The sequence below is a fragment of the Rhinoderma darwinii genome (genome assembly GCF_050947455.1).
Source record: "Rhinoderma darwinii isolate aRhiDar2 chromosome 10 unlocalized genomic scaffold, aRhiDar2.hap1 SUPER_10_unloc_2, whole genome shotgun sequence".
NCBI lineage: Eukaryota > Metazoa > Chordata > Amphibia > Anura > Rhinodermatidae > Rhinoderma > Rhinoderma darwinii.
In genome coordinates this window covers 217,931-235,203 of record NW_027461832.1, presented here as the reverse complement: position 1 = coordinate 235,203, position 17,273 = coordinate 217,931, and the positions used below count along the sequence as shown (strand labels likewise).

At 44.2% G+C, this 17,273-nt stretch overlaps 1 long non-coding RNA gene across 1 annotated transcript in view; it reads right to left on the bottom strand.

Moving 5' to 3' along the window:
• Window positions 1-17,057, bottom strand: part of LOC142697948 (uncharacterized) — a 44,522-nt gene extending 27,465 nt beyond the window's left edge. The window contains exon 1 of the long non-coding RNA XR_012865620.1: window positions 16,976-17,057. This is a non-coding gene — a long non-coding RNA (uncharacterized LOC142697948). The remainder of the gene's footprint in view (window positions 1-16,975) is intronic.
• Window positions 17,058-17,273: the final 216 nt, after the last annotated feature.

Sequence of the window (17,273 nt, the reverse complement as noted above, 5' to 3'; positions counted from 1 at the left end):
CATGTGTGATACTGTCTCCTGAGCCATTGTATCTAATCTTATCCATAACTTTAGGGTCGCAGTGCTATAGATATGCTGTCTCATATATATATATATATATATATATATATGCACATATTCATACACGCACAAATTATTATTTTTTTTGGGGGGGGGCACATATGTATTGGGGCTATTCCCCCTGATGTTTTAAGTCCTTAGTGACGCCCCTGGCTGCTAGTGCTGCATTGTTGGATCACTTAGGAGACCCAGCGATGCAGCTGAAAGCTGCGGGCCATCGCCCCTGAGAAGTTTGGGGGGGGGGACCAAGAAGAACCTTTGCATCGGGGTCCATGAGCCTTTAGCTACGCCCCTGGGCATTATACTGTGTTGGGGTAGCTATAAGGGCATTATACTGTGTGGCGGCACTAAGGTGGGCATTATACTGTGTGGGGGCAGCTATGGGAGGCATTATACTGTTGGGAGGGCAAATATAGGGCCCTTATCATATTACATAGTTAGTACGGCTGAAAAAAGACACATGTCCATCAAGTTCAACCAAGGGAAGGGAAAAGGGAAGGAAAAATTTCTACACATAGTAGCTAATATTTTTTTGTTCTAGGAAATTATCTAACCCTTTTTTAAAGCCATCTACTGTCCCTGCTGTGACCAGCTCCTGGGGTAGACTATTCCATAGATTCACAGTTCCCACAGTAAAGAAGGCTTGTCGCCTCTGCAGGTTGAACCTTTTTTTCTCCAGACGGAGGGAGTGCCCCCTTGTTTTTTGAGGGGGTGTTACAAGGAACAGGATTTCACCATATTTTTTGTATGTGCCATTAATATATTTATATAAGTTAATCATGTCCCCCCTTAGTCGTCTTTTTTCAAGGCTAAATAGGTTTAATTCTTTCAATCTTTCCTCATAACTTAAATTCTCCATGCCCCTAATTAGCTTCGTTGCTCTTCTTTGTATTTTTTCCAACTCCAGGGCATCCTTTCTATGAACTGGAGCCCAGAACTGGACTGCATATTCTAGATGAGGCCTCACTAATGCTTTGTAAAGTGGTAATATTACATCCCTGTCCCGCGAGTCCATGCCTCTTTTAATACACCACAATATCCTGCTGGCCTTTGAAGCAGCTGATTGACACTGTATGCTGTTATTGAGTTTATGATTTACAAGTACACCCAGATCCTTCTCAACAAGTGAATCCGCCAGTGTAGCTCCCCCTAGGACATATGATGCATGCAGGTTGTTGGTACCCAGATGCATAACTTTACATTTATCTACATTAAACTTCATCTGCCAAGTGGACGCCCAAACACTTAGTTTGTTTAAATCTGCCTGTAATTCATGAACATCTTCCATAGTCTGAACTATATTACATAGCTTGGTGTCATCTGCAAAAATAGAAATAGTGCTATTAATCCCTTCCTCTATATCATTAATAAATAAGTTGAATAATAGTGGTCCCAGCACTGAACCCTGGGGTACACCACTTATTACCGGGGACCATTCAGAGTAGGAATCATTGACCACAACTCTCTGGATACGGTCCTTGAGCCAATTCTCAATCCAATTACAAACTATATTTTCTAAACCTATAGTCCTTAATTTACCCATTAGGCGTCTATGGGGGACAGTGTCAAATGCCTTTGCAAAGTCCAAAAACACTAAATCCACAGCGGCCCCTCTGTCTAGGCTTCTGCTCACTTCTTCATAAAAGCAGATCAGGTTGGTTTGACAACTTCTGTCCTTAGTAAAACCGTGCTGGCTGTCACTTATAATGCTATTTATTGTCACATAATCCTGTATATAGTCCCTCAATAGCCCCTCAAACATTTTCCCCACGATGGATGTTAAGCTTACTGGTCTATAATTACCCGGGGAAGACCTAGAGCCCTTTTTGAAAATAGGCACCACATTTGCGCTGCGCCAGTCCCTTGGCACTATACCAGTCACTAGAGATTCTCTGAATATTATGAAAAGGGGGACAGAAATAACTGAACTAAGCTCTTTAAGAATTCTAGGGTGTAACCCATCTGGTCCCGGGGCCTTGTGCACATTTATTTTATTTAATATAGCTTGGACCATCTCTACATTCATCCAATTCAGTATATCAACTGATATATTAACAGCACTGGCACCGGCTACATCAGCTGCTCCTTCTTCTGTTGTATATACAGAGCTAAAGAACCCATTTAGTAACTCTGCCTTCTCTTGATCCCCTGTGATCAACTCCCCATTACCACTATCTAGGGGTCCTACATGTTCAGACCTGGGCTTTTTTGCATTTATATGCTTGAAGAATTTTTTAGGATTTGTTTTACTATTCTTGGCCACCTGCCTTTCATTTTGTATTTTTGCTAATTTTATTACATTTTTACAGATTTTATTAAGCTCTTTATATTTTACAAAGGCTACAGCTGTACCCTCAGATTTGTATTTTTTAAATGCCCTTTTTTTGTCATGTATCGCCCTTTTTACAGAAGGTGTAAGCCATGTGGGGTTTAATTTTAGTCATTTATACTTGTTACCTGTAGGAATAAATTTTGCACTATAATTACCCAAAGTTGATTTGAAAATCTCCCATTTATCATTTGTTCCATTATTTGACATTAGTTCTTCCCAGTCTATATCCTGAATTGCCGCCCTCATCCTGGGGAAATTGGCTTTCTTAAAATTAAATGTTTTTGCCCTCCCAGCCTGCGTTTGTTTTTTACAGTATAGGTAAAATGTAACTATATTGTGATCACTGTTACCGAGGTTTTCACGAACATTGACATTCCCAACAAGATCTGCATTATTAGAAATGACCAGATCCAACAGAGCTTCACCTCTAGTCGGGTCTTCCACAAACTGGCCCATAAAATTTTCCTGCAACAGGTTGAGGAAATGTCTCCCCTTTGCAGTTGAAGCTGAACCATGACACCAATTAATATCCCGGAAATTAAAATCTCCCATTATCACTACAGTACCCGCCTGTGCAGCCTGCTCCATCTGTTTATATATCTGACCTTCCATCTCCTCAGTTATATTGGGGGGTCTATAGATTACACCAAAAGTAATTTTTTCAGTGTTTACCTCCCTTTCTAGTTCCACCCACAAGGTTTCAATCTCCTCACAGTATTCACCCACTATTGTCTCTTTCACACTCGCCTTCATATCACTTCTCACATACAGACATACACCACCACCTTTCCTATTTGTCCTGTCTTTCCGAAAAAGTGTAAAACCCTGTAGATTTACAGCCCAGTCATGTGAAGAGTCCAGCCATGTTTCAGCAACACCAACTATATCTATATTTTCTTCCAGTATCAAGGCCTCCAGCTCCCCCATTTTGCTTGCTAGACTTCTGGCATTTGTGAACATACACTTTAACTTGCCTGTCAGTTTTTCAGTTTTATTATCAGAAATGTGATTTGACATTAATCGGGCCTTTTTATTTACACTGATGTTTTGTAACGAAAGGATCTCCTTATCTTGTTGTCTAGTCCTCTCCCCACATTCTGTTTCTCCCCCCACCAATATAGTCTGACCCCTCTCTAACCTGGCTACCCCTTTTTTTTCTACATTGACCTCCCTCCTCAGCCCTAGTTTAAATACTCCGCCACCCCAGCTAGAATTCTCTCCCCCAGCACAGCGGACCCCCTTCCATTTAGGTGCAAATCATCTGCAGAATACAGTTTGTACCCCAATGAAAAGTCAGCCCAGTGCTCTAGGAACCCAAATCCTTCTCCTCTACACCAAGACTTCAGCCATGCATTTAACTCCCTGCACCTATGCGGGGGCAGCTATAGGTGCATTACAATGTGTGAGGCAGCTAAATGGGCATTATACTGTTTGCGGGCAGCTACAGGGGCATTATATTGTGTGGGTGCAACTATAGGGGCATTATACTGTTTGGGGGCAACTATATGAGCCAGGGGCGTAACTAGGAAAGACTGGGCCCCATAGCAAACTTTTGACTGGGGCCCCCCATCCCCTGGGTGTCACACAACCCCCCCTTGTAGATAGTGCATTTTTTACAGCCCCACCCTGTAGGTAACGCCATACAGCCCCCCCTGTAGGTAACGCCATACAGCCCCCTCTGTAGATAGCGCCATACAGCCCCATGTAGATAACGCCATACAGCCCCCCCTGTAGATAGCGCCATACATCCCCCTGTAGATAACGCCATACAGCCCCCCACTGTAGATAACGCCATACATCCCCCTGATATCTACAGAGGGGGCTGTATGGCGTTCTCTACAGTGGGGGCTGAATGCCATACAGCCCCCACTGTAGAGAACGCCATACAGCCCCCTGTAGAGAACGCCATACAGCTCCCCCTGTAGGTAACGCCATACAGCCCCCCCTGTAGGGAACGCCATACAGCCCCCCCTGTAGGCAACGCCATACAGCCCCCCCCTGTAGGTAACACTATACAGCCCCCCCCTGTAGGTAACACTATACAGCCCCCTGTAGATAACGCCATGCAGCCCCAACCCCCCAAAAACATCCGACCTACAGTGTGTCCTACAAAAGACATGTATCCCCTATCCACAGGATAGGGGATACATGTGTAATCGCTGGGAGCGATAGGGAGAACGGGGGACCGAAATTCCTCCGAAGTTCTCCATGACTAACCTCTGACTTCCGGCGTCTGCGCAGCTCAATAAAAATGAAAGGAGCGCTGGTCACGCATGCGCACAAGCGCGACCGGCGCTCCATTCATTTCTACGGAGCTGCCGACACAGACCCCGGAAGTCCAAGGTTTGTGATGGAGAACTTCAGGGGACTTTCAGTCCCCCGTTCTCCCTATCAATGCCAGCGATCACACATGTATCCCCTATCCTGTGGATAGGGGATACATGTCTTTTGTTTAATGGCAGAGCGGGGAGATACCTCCCTGCTCTGCCGTAGTGTTAAGTGGCGTCGCTCTGTAGCAGCCATAGCGGCAGCTAGCGGAGCCTCCGGCCATGGTGGGGGCCCGTGCCGGCGGGCGACACGGACCCCCTCATGCCGTGGGCCCCGTAGCAGCCGCTACGGCTGCTACGGCGGTAGTTACGCCACTGATATGAGCATTATACTGTGTGAGGGCAGCTATGAGGGCATTTTACTGTGCAGGGACAGCTTTGGGGCTTTTTACTGTGTGGGGGCAAATATAGGGGCATTATACTGTGTGGGGCAACTATATGGGCATTATACTGTGGGGGCAGATATTGGGGCATTTTACTGTGTGGGGACAGCTATGGGGGCATTATACTGTGGGGAGGGCAGCTATAGGAGCATTATCCTATACTATCCTATGTGGGGGCAGGTATAGGGCATTATACTGTGTGGGGAAGCTATAGCGGTATTATACTGTGGGGGCAGCTATGGGGCATTATACTGTGTGGGGGCAGCTTTAACGGCATTATACTGTGTGGGGGCAGCTATGAGGGCTTTGTACTGTGTGGGGGCAACTATAGGGGCATTATACTGTGTGGGGCAACTATAGGGGCATTATACTGTGTGGGGGCACTAAGGAAGAATTATACAGTGTGGGTGCAGCTATGGGAGGCATTATACTATGGGGAGGGCAGGTATAGGGGCATAATACAGTTTGTGGGCAGCCATGGGGGCTTTATACTGTGTGAGGGGGCAACTATAGGGGCATTATACTGTGTGGGGGCACTAAGGGGCATTATACTGTGTGGGGGCACTAAGGGGGCATTTTACTGTTTGGGGGGCACTAAGGGGGCATTATACTGTGTGGGGGCAGCTATGCCCCACCATCAGTAGTCATGACCCACCATTAGCAGTCATAGTCAGGCCTCAGCGATGCACAGCAGCAGGATACCTTGAGCCCGCCCCATCCCTCGGCCCCGCACAATTGTCATTGTTTTCAATGTTATTTTTTGAATGGAGCTAAGTACTGGCATCTAACTACGAATGATGTTGACATACGTCAGACGAAATGGGGCTAAGTACGTTAGTGGGGGTCCCAAACAAAAGTCTCAGCCAAAAGTGGGTCCCATCAGGGGCGTAGCTAAAGGCTCATTGGCCCCGATGCAAAGGTTCTTCTTGGGCCCCCCTAAACTTCTCATGGCCGAGGGCCCGCAGCTTTCACCTGCATCGCTGGGTCTCCTAAGTGACCCAACAATGCAGCACCAGCAGCCGGGGGCGTCACTAAGGTCTTGAAACGCCAGGGGAAATATCCCCAATACATATACCCCCCTACAAAAAAATGTGTGTGCGTGTATATATTTGTGTATATAGGAGTCATCTATAGCCCTACGACCCTATAGCTATGGATATGATTAGATACAGTTGCTCAGCAGACAGTATCACACGATAGGATTAGATATAAGGCCCAGCAGACAATATTACACATGATAGGATTAGATACAGTGGCTCAGCAGTCAGTATTACATGATAGGATTAGATATAAGGCCCAGCAGACAGTATCCCACATGATAGGATTAGATACAGTGGCTCAGCAGTCAGTATTACACATGATAGGATTAGATATAAGGCCGAGCAGACAGTATCACACCTTATAGGATTAGATATAGTGACTCAGCAGACAGTATCACACATGATAGGATTAGATATAGGGCCCAGCTCGCTGACATTGCGGCTCCAGCGCTGGACCCAGGAAAGGTAAGTATAAGAATTGTTTTGCTTTTTTACGTGTTACTAATTTTTTTTCTTGTATTTGTGTTTTTTTTTACAGATTTGGTTGTTGGACTACTTCAGATTCGATGACTACTACGATAACAGCGTTTTTTTATTCTCAATAAAATAGATAACAAGGATTGTGTGGGATTTTTATTTCAATAAAATATTTTTTCTATGTCCTTGTAGTTTTCTAACTTTATTACTACCTCCTTAGTAATGGCCGTTGGCTGATTGACAACGTCCATTACTAAGGCGGTGCTTAATGTTAGACATGAAGAGGTTAACACTAACCCCCATTATTACCCCGGCACCAACCGCTACCAGGAAGAGCCGGGTACGATCCAGTACCGAACCATCTGTAGTGATGGTAGGGTACTGGCGTGGCCGCAGGCTGGTATTAGGCTGGGAAAGCCCAAAAACAGTGGCCCTTCCCACCCTGGTAATGCTAGGCTGCTGGTAGCCTCTGCACTGGCTAACACTAAGCCTTGCCTCAGTAATAGACGCTGTCAATCAGCCAGCACCTATTAATAAGGCGGTAGTAATAAAGTTTCAAAAAAATACAAAGATATAGAAAAAACTGGTTTATTGAAATAAAAAAAAACACACAGCCCTCAATAACCATTTTTTTGATAATAAAAAAAAAACCGTCATTTAAGTAGTCCTCGAACCGACATAGTTCAACGACCGGACCTGTAAAAAAACAAACACAAGAAAAATATATTAGTAAGGGCCTGTTCACATCACAGCTGCCCTTCCGTCACAGGTTTCCATCAGGTAACCCCTCGACGGAAAGCAAACTGAAACCTCAGCTTCCGTTTCACTCACCATTGATTTGTTCCATTGTTTTGACGGAGTCAATAGCGCAGTCGACTGCGCTATTGGTTGCGTCAAGAACAACGGGACCCTGTCACAACGGTGACAAACGGGAACATTTAGCAACGTTTCCGTCACCATGGAGATTAATGGCGAGGGAAATGGAAGCTGAGGTTTCAGTTTGCAGTTCCGTTGAGGGAAACCTCCAACCGAACCCCTCAACGGAAGGGCAACGCTGATGTGAACACAGCCTAACACATATGGTAGGTTTAGATACAGGGCCCAAGTGCATGTGTGATACTGTTTGTTGGACCCTGTATCTTAGCCTAAGGTAGGCTTAGATACATGGTCCAGCAGACAGTAATCTTATAAAGTATAAGATTACTGTCTGCTGGGGCCCTGTATCTAAGCCTAACACACGGTAGGCTTAAAAGGGGTTGTCCAGACACTAAACATGGATGGCCTATCCTCAGGATTCTGACTCTCGGGACCCCCGCCAATCACCTATTTTGAAGGGGGTGCAACACTAGTACAAGTACTGATTCCCCTTCATTTTCCTTACTTGCTCACACTATGAATTGCTGACACGTCCATGTCGGTGATTCAGTGTGAGAAAGTGAGCGGAATGAAGGGGGAAGTAGCGCTTGTACGAGCGCTGCACCCCCTTCAAAACAGCTGATTGGCGGGGGTCCCGAGAGTCGGACCCCGACCCATCAGCTCCAGCAGAGTGGCATTGAACTTACACTCCCCTTCGACCGTAGCGGAGCTCCTGACTCAATCCAGGGTCAGGATGTTGTGTGCATCGCATAGCGTTGTGACGTAATGCGCTGCGCACATCGCTGTGACGTCAGGACCTCCACTGTGCTCCGGAACAAGGAAGGTAAGTGCTGTCAGTTACTGTAGTAACATGGGCCCATGTAGTTTATTACATAGGCCCCAGTTACTATAGTAACTTTTTATTGATGTTGTGCGGGGGGCCGTGGGCCCCCCTGGCTTCGGGGGCCCAGTCGCACTTGCAACCGCTGCGACCCCTATTGTTACACCACTGGGTCCCGTCCTCAGAAAGTTTGGGCATGACTGATCTAGACTGTTGTTTGCTCAAGGGTTGCTAGTTATGATGATAAAATAAAATTCAAATTTCTTTCTTTTAGTTTTAGCAGTGGCGAAGCTATAGGGGTCGCAGCGGTCTCGGTTGCGACCGGCCCCCTTAATCTGGGGGGCCGACAGGCCCCCTTTACCACACAGTGGAATGCAGCCACTCTGTGTATGCTGTGGTTGCATCGATGGGTCTCTGAGACCCAGCGACCTGAAGTCCGGCGAGGGGGGGCGGAGGTAACAGGAGGAGGAATTTGGACGGACGTGGGCGGGATCTCTTAACTCCTGTCCCAGATGGGGGCTGGGTATCAGTGATGTATTTGGGATGGGCTATGCGGGGGGGGGGGGGGCTGAGCTCTGCCGCTGGGGCTGTGCTTTTGAAAGCACCGTCTGGCAGGAAGGAGGGTGGGCTCACTGCTATGGGACGCTTGCTGGGCAGGACGTGAGTGGGGCTCGTGGCTGTGCATGTCACCTGGTAGGCCACAGCGTAGGCAGGCGGGCCAAGCTAGAGGAAGAAAAACTGCTTGCTCCACCTCCTCTTCCTTCCATGGCGGAGAGTGCCTGCTTGGTGTAGTCCTGACCCATGCGGCCTGCAGTTTAATGGTAAGGAACTAGGAACAAGACAGACTGTAAATTAATACCTAATGCACTACTTTCCTCTTACTGACTGCCCTCATCCTGGCAGTGTGATGTGTTGGGACCCCCACTGATCACTAGAATAGGGGTCCCAAGTCACTGTGGCCATAGTTTGAATAGAGCGCTGCCCACAGTGGTCAAGCATGCGTTCTGTAACTACACTCTATATCTATGGGGCCAACGGAGATAGCTGAGTGTTGTACTTGTCTAATGACTGTGAATGGAGCAGCAAGGCGCATGCTCGACCACTGAGGCATCGCTTTATTTAAATTCTATCCACAGTGACAAGGAACAAGGGGCTTGGGACCCCCATTCTATGATCAGTGGGGACAAGTCAACACCTTGAACACTTAAGGCCCTTTTAGATGTGTCAAAGATCGGGCAAATGAGCGTTCATATGAACGCTCATTCTCGATCATTACCCTGTATAACCAGGGTAGCGATCGGCCGATGAGCAAACGCTTTTTCATCGTCTGATCGTATCATTTTTGCAGCAATAAATATTATCGTAGTCGGCAGCACATCTCCCAGTGTAAACAGGGAGACGTGCTGCCGACATGATAGAAATGTATGGGGACAAGCGATCGTAGTAATGAGCGCTCGTCCCCATATGTACATTACTGATCATAGTTCATTGTGAAAGGAGCAAACGAGCGCCGATCAACAAGCTGTCTCGTTGATCGGCGCGCATTGTTACGGCCATAATTGCCCGGTTTTAAAGGACTTCGTTATCTTCCTCAAACCATTCCTGGACAATTTTTGCAGTGTGGCGGGGGCATTATCCTGCTGTAAGAAGGCACTGCCATTAAGGAATAACGCTGCCATGAAGGGGTGTACTTGTCTTACGTGTCACATTCATATGAATGCCAGGACCCAAGGTTTTTCAGTAGAACATTGTCCAGAGCATCACACTGCCTCGTAAATTGCAAGCTGATTTGAACACACCAAGTGTTTGGGCATCCACTTGACAAATTAAGTTTAATGTAGATAAATGTAAAATTATGCCTCTGGGTACCAACAATCTGCATGCATCATATGTCCCAGGGGGAGCTTTACTGGGGGAGTCACTTGTTGAGAAGGATCTGGGTGTACTCGTAGATCATAAATTAAATAACAGCATGTAATGTCAATCAGCTGCTTCAAAGCCCAGCAAGATATTGTCGTGTATTAAAAGAGGCATGGAATCGTGGGACAGGGGTGTAATATTAGCACTTTACAAAGCATTAGTGAGGCCTCATCTAGAATATGCAGTTCAGTTCTGGGCTCCAGTTCATAGAAAGGATGCCCTGGAGTTGGAAAAAATACAAAGAAGAGCAACTAAACTAATATGGGGCATGGAGAATCTAAGTTATGAGGAAAGATTAAAAGAGTTAAACCCATTTAGCCTTGAAAAAAGACGACTAAGGGGGGAAATGATTAACTTATATAAATATATTAATGGCACATACAAAAAATATGGTGAAATCCTGTTCCTTGTAAAACCCGCTCAAAAAACAAGGGTGCACTCCCTCCATCTGGAGAAAAAAAAAGGTTCAACCTGCAGAGGCGACAAGCCTTCTTCACTGTGAGAACTGTGAATCTATGGAATAGTCTACCGCAGGAGCTGGTCACAGCAGGGACAGTAGATGGCTTTAGAAAAGGCTTAGATCATTTCCTAGAATAAAAAAATATTAGCTCCTATGTGTAGAAATTTTTACCTTTCCTTTTCCCATCCCTTGGTTGAACTTGATGGACATGTGTCTTTTTTCAACCGTACTAACTATGTAACTATGTCTTCTTCCCATAATGCATCATGGTGCCATCTCTTCCCCAGGTAGGCAACACAGATGCACCCAGCCATCCACATGATGTAAAATGAGCCATTGGCCATGAAGAGAAGTTGGGCCCCCCCCCCCCCCAAGAAGAACTTTTGCACTGGGGCCCATGAGCCTTTAGCTACATCCATGAATTTTAGGGAAGATAAAAACTTTAGACTTTTGGCCCAAATAAGTAAGACTGTCGCACACCTCTTAATAAATGTGTCGCAGCTTCGGCTGTCCGTGCACCACAAAGTGAAATCAATAGATATCGGCTATAATTTATGCCAGTTTCTGGTGTAAATCATAGTAAAGGTGGCCACAACCCCTTCCACTTAGCTTTACCCACTTTTAAGAAAAGAGCTGAGAGCGGCATAAAAGTGTAAAGTCTAAGAAAAATTTTAAGAAAATGTGTACAAAATTTGCAGCACTTTAGTAAACCTCTTAATAATTTCTCTCCTTTGTTTTTGTGCAATACTTCCTTTTGTGTGCTATGATACATAGTTGAGTAATGTATTGTTCACACATGAAGATTTGTTGCAGAAACGTCTGTGACTTTACTATTCATCTAAATGAGGTTTGTAAAAATCCATGCAAATGCTGCAGATAGAACAGATATTTCTGCAACAAATCTGCCATGTGTGAACATACCCTAAGAGACAGTGAGACTCTCTAATTATTTACTACTTATCTGTATACAAATGAGGACAATTCCGGTATAAAATGTACAAACATTACAGGAAAACTGTTAAAACAGTTACTGGTCAAACTTTGACAAGATATCGTTGTGGTCAGGAACAGCAAGAGTCCCTAGTTGTAAATACTAAGTGGTTAATATCGCCTAGAGTATTAGTACGAGAGGATGTTTTAATTTGATTATGGCATTGTATTATATTACTGGGTCTTGGATGGATTCTGCAACAATTATCTGCACGACTAGTGCCATCTAGTGTTCTTTCCTATCAATTGCAAGAAACTACATTAATGAATTTGATTGTACCACTTCTCTATTTGGTGGTAAAAATTACATAAAAAATAAGGTGTACAAACAAAATTTGCGCCATTGTAATTAATGCACTGTAAAGACAAAAAAACGGGAGCTCTTACACTAGTTATGTTACCCAAAAGAAATGTCCCGCATATACACCATTTATGGTTTATTAAATCACAGGTCGATACAAACACTTTGGTTTTCCTCATGTTATACTTTAAGTCTGAACTTGGAAATACTATATGTAATTTTGAAGTGACACTCCCTCTTTTGGAGTCCCCAATTTTGAAACAAGATGTTGTGTCTGCCTGATGCTGTGGTGTCTATACTTTTGCACAGCAAGCAATCTTTTTAGTAGCTGTGGTCAATGTGCATTAATGAGTAAAATGTGTTTTAGAATTATTATCATAAAGTCTCTTAAAACATTGAATACTATAAAGCGATAGCGTGCTATTCATTATTTAATCTCCGCTCTCTGCCAATGACTATTTCCTCTCTACCCCTTTAATCACCTCCTTACCCTCTTGGATAAAATACTTCTCTTGTGCCTCCCCTCTCTTCTGGAATTCCATTCCTCATTCCATCCAAAATTGTCCAACTCTACAGACGCTCTCTGAAAAACTACCTCTTCTGACAAGCGTATGACCCGGCCTAAAGAGTCCTAGGTGGTGGCCCAGAGTTTTTCCAACACTTCCTCTACCTGACATGTCTAGAGCTGCCTACTCCATTCCATGACCGCTTGTATCTATGCCATACTCCTAATAGATTGTAAGCTCTCATGGGCAGGATTCCTAAATAACGTAATCTGTAAACACTGTCAGGTTTGTCTGTACCACACTGTCTTTTTGTATTAGCTACAAAGTATTGCCCCAATTTTATGCTACATAAGTTGATGGCACTATAATAAATAAATATTAATAAAACTAATATTTAGCCTGGTGTTTGCTATTTTTACATTTACATTCTGTGTGTTTTACAAGTTTATTGTTTTAAGAGGTTTTAACCAAAGATGTATACACAATAGAGGCAACTTATACCGCTGCTATGGGGTTCTCCCTCCATGGAGAAAGAGGGCCCAGCTCTGGTTTGACCTACCCCCTTGCTATTGGATTGTGAAACTGCAGAACTCCCCTCTCTAGAGGAACTGAAATGTTCGCAAGCAAGGGAAAACCCAGCACCATAATATGGGGCCCATTTTGATCTTTGCTATGGGCCCTCTTTGCTATCGGTAGCGCACATTAATGGGGCACTACCATTACTTCTGAGCCCAGGATTTCAGCGAGGAAGAGGACTATCAGAGGCCGGAAATAAAGGTAAATATTCTTTTTTTATTTTGCCGTTTAGAAATACTTGCATTTTTTAATAGTTTTGCTTTAGGTTCATATTTGGTTCAGCTACACTTGTATATTAGGGATTTAGATTTCCTGAAATGTTCACAGACATTGCTATTATGAAAATCCTTCCCTTTTTGAGCAAGAATAGATCTGATGAAGGAGCAGGGTGAATGCAAGAAAATTAAAGAGAACCTGTCACCTGCCCAAAAAAATGCAGCTGACACCTCAGTTAGATTGCAAGCACCTCACAGATTCTGCCACTTTTTTTTTCTAGCCCCCACCGTTGCTGAGAAATATTGGTGCCGTTAGTTTTGATGCCCGATATGCAAATAAGGCTTTTAACTGTCAAGTGGGTGGGTAACACCTGTCACTTGATAAGAGGTAAACGCCCACTTGACAGTCAAAGGCTTCATTTGCATATCGGACGCCAGAATTAACGGCCCCGTCATCTCAGGAACGGTGGGGGGTAGAAGAAAAAATTCAAAAGCATCTGTGAGGCGCCTGCAATCTAACTGAGATGTCAACTGCAGTTTTTTTGGGCAGGTGACAGGTCCTCTTTAAACCACTGCTATGGCCCAGCAAGACTGTCAGCAAGATTATCGGCAGATATTGTATTTATAAAGAAAGAAAGAAATTTTACAGGCGTTTTTCAACAAATACATTTATCACCTTTAATTGTACGATCTTTAGGAGTTCCACCACTGGGATTCCCGTTGATCACCATAATGTGGTTCCCGAGTCCCCATGTCTTTGTCGCGGTCACGAATAAATTGAAAGTTGAGAAGGAATTGGGGACTCAGGTCCCCCATTCTATTGATCAATGGGGATCCCAGGGTAGGGCTCTTAGTGATCACACACTTGTCTTCTATCCTGTGTATAGGTAATGTATGTATTTTGTGGAAAAAAACAGAAACTTTACAATGGTCATATGTTGGTAAATAAAAAAAATGGAGAGATAACCAAGTGCAATATAACTGGGTTTTTTTTTCATTTGTTTCTTTTTTTCATATCCATTTTGGTTGTCACTTTTTCAGCATGGTCTATGACATTCAAACAAACAGCAGCTACTACAAAAGGGACAAACAATATGATGGCAGATCATGTTGTCACTGCAAAAATCGCTACTACAACAAAACAGAAAAAAGACAATATGGGAGATATATATATATATATACATAGGAATTGGTGTAAATGCCATTGTTAAGCTGCGTGAATTATAAACATGGTTTTGCAACTTTTTCTACGTGCATTATGGGAACGTAGGAAAGCAAAGTAGTGACTTGTTCATTACACCGCTGGGTGTTACAGTTTTGTATGTCTGATCATTGCCACATAGAGCTATCCATCTCTCAATGGGTCACGAAAAGTGACAGGGTATTAACCACAATTCACAAAGCTGTGTCACAGATATTTCTTGAAACAGTGCAAGTAGAACTAGATGAAAAGGGCAATGTGGTTTATTTCATAATGGCCAGTGCTGATGAGATGCTAAACACACAAATTGTGGAATACAAGGGTGACTGATGCTAAATTGCTTTAAGGCATTTGAGTTAAAAGCACTGTGTAAGATGAAACAATAATTATCACTCCTTCTTTTAAAAAACTGATGGCAATTGACAGAATAGAAAAAGTGCTATGGTGTAGGAAGCTGAAAACCAGTAATCGGACAACAGGATACCCAAAGGAAAAATCCACAAAATGTCCCGAATATTGAAAAAATCATCAGTAAATATAATATCATGGTTTAGGTGTGAGGTTGACAGGCTTTTTAGATGGTCTACAAGGCTATATTTGGTGGTATAAAGATGGAATCATGGGTAGAGGGGAGATATTATGTTAACATGTTTCTGTTTTTTCTCTTTTTTTCTTTTTGTTTACTGCTACCGGGAGTGAAGAGGAATATTTTCTTGGAATATAAAAGGGGCTGGGGACAGATTAAAGAGAATGGCAATATCTAATTTAATTCAGTACTATCTCCCGGCAATTGTATGCCTTCAGTAGACACATTTAACAAGCTCATCAGTTCCTCTGTATTTTGCATTTCTTCTATTCAGTATTCTCATCCTTCTCCTGTGGTATGTTTATTTTGTTATATAAAAATATAAAATAGAACAAATATAAGGTGTATGGACCTGGGTGGCAGATATGTTTTTATGTATGGGGACTTTGAGGAGTTCACCTGCATAGTACCCAGGTGTAGTGTGACATAATCATGCGCCAATTCGTAAGCAGAGGCCCGGGCGCGCTCAGGAGAATACGGGGCCAGGCGTGATCCCAGCTTTTACACTGCCTTGCCATGTCAATCAAAGAAGGGAGGGAGGGTCGGACTGGGCAAAGAAGGTAGAGCTGTTTGGAGCAACGGTGACGCCCTCGTTGCTCTAAATAGCTCATTTGCATATAAGAAATAAAGTGATTATCACTGCAACGGAGCAACTCAGCTGAAAAAGGAAAAAAGAGTTAGATTCAGGTGAGACTGCGCTATATTACTGTGCTGCTGGTTTGATGCCAAAAATTTCCGGTGACAGACTCCCTTTAATGTTGAACTTTTCAGTAAATGAACATATTATTGTTTACATCCTGAGGCTAAACCCACATATGCCTAATATTTCTTAAAACTTCTCTGTAATGACGGGGGGTAGGGAAACGGAGAAGTGAGCCCTAGTCTACCCGCCACTCTGTCCCTGCCTACTTGCAACGACCCGCCCAAGGCGACGGGGTACAACTGGGCGGCGGCCCCTGCGCTCAGTAAGTGCACGACAAACACGACAAACATACAAGGGAATACAGGCAAGGGAAAGGGGCAGTGCCCACGGCAACACCGTGAGCAACCAGAGTGGTGAACGAGCCGAGTCAAGCCAGGAGTGTGCGAGGTACCAAACGAAGAACAGAAGAGTAGTCAGTAAGCCAGGGTCTGTATGGAGCAGGATCAAAATAGAAGGAGCTGTAGCTGGGCCAGGAAACCACACGAAAAGAATCACAAGCACCGAGGGACAGGAAGGGCAGGCTTAAATAGACCGAGGGCGGGAGCTAGCTGAGTCTGGCCAGGTTGCGATAGGCTCTCCCACTCCTAAGCCTGCCAGCCTTTGTGGTGGAAGCTGGAGTCAGTCTCAGGGATGTAGATTCAGGTGCTGACTGATTAATTATGGGAGTTAACCCCGAAGCTGTGCCTGGCAGATCCTTTACATTCTCACAGGGTTTGCTACAATAGCATTTAATGAGATTTAATTCTTTAGTATGTGCCTTAAAGGAATACTCCTGTGATTATTTTTTTTATCATGGCTCCAGTACACCAGGTCAAAGGTAGGACAGGTTATCCTCTTACCAGGTGCTTTGTTGTCGAACTATCTCTTCCGATCCCAGCCGCTGTTATGTCACGTGACTGCAATGTGTCTGCCGATTCCTACAGTGCTGTGTGGGCTGGAAGTCACGTTCACTATGCATTCCTATGAGATGCCCAATGTGAGCATCATAGGAATGCATTGTATAAGTGACTTCCGTTCCACACAGCAAACTCTATAGGAATCAGGCAGTCACATTACTGTCATATGACATAGTGGTAGCCGGGATTGGAAGAGATAGTTGGGCAACAGAGGTTCCAGTAAGAGGATGACCTGCCCTTCCTTTTACCGGGTATACATTCCAAATGATAATGAATATTTTTTCTTAAAAAAACACAACTGCTTACCTTGCTTTTTGTAACCTTGGCTGCATTGAGCTTTTCCGTTTCCTTGCGGTTAGCTTTCAGGTTTGGTTGCTTTGCTGTACTCGCTACTTTACTGCTGCCAGGTTTTTGCTGTGAAAAGTAACAAAACAAGTGATGACATTGCATGCTGTACTACAGTGCATATTCAACGGATCCATCATTGCAGTGAGTCATGTGTTGTATCCTACTACGTTTATGCATAGCTTCATTTTTCATATATTCACAATGTTATCTTAAAGGAGTTTTCCAGTTCTAGGTAAATGCAGTTTAACCATCATCT